Here is a 598-nt window from a genome sequence, read left to right as displayed (position 1 = left end):
TTTTTTTTTAATCAAAAACAACATAAAGAAGGGGGGGGGGGGGGGAACAAAAAAAAAAAAATAAAAAAAACAAACAAAAAAATAATTATACTGGTTATTATTAAAAAAAATAATTATGATGATCCTTGAAGACACAGGACGTTGAGGAACAACAAATTTCAAGAAAGAAGGCAGACCAGTGCTAGAGCCCCCTATCCCCCCCCCCACAAGATGATTTTCAGGAAGGCGATGATGAGAAACAGCCAGACCAAGGAAAAGTCAGGGAGGGAGGGAGGGATGGGGGGAGGGAGGAAGGGGGACGGACGAGGAGGAGAAGGAGCAAGAGGAGGAGGAGGAGGACATGAGGACGAGGAGAGACAGGAGGAGGAGAGGCAGGAGGAGGAGGAGGAGAAAGGGATGTTCATGGAGATTATGTTCGAGGATGAGGCGAATACCAGATGCCTTCTCAAGTTGTCAAGACCGAAGAGCAGGTCAACCGCACTGTCTTCGATGACCGTGAGGGAGACGCTGATGAAGATGTTTCCAACTCTAACACATCAGAGTCAAGTTGGTGTATGAGAGGAGGAGGGAGAAGGAGAGGAGGAGGAGGAGGAGGAGG

This window comes from Guillardia theta (assembly GCF_000315625.1).
Source record: "Guillardia theta CCMP2712 unplaced genomic scaffold GUITHscaffold_81, whole genome shotgun sequence".
Classification (NCBI taxonomy): Eukaryota; class Cryptophyceae; order Pyrenomonadales; family Geminigeraceae; genus Guillardia; species Guillardia theta.
Note: the sequence above shows the minus strand (reverse complement) of the source record.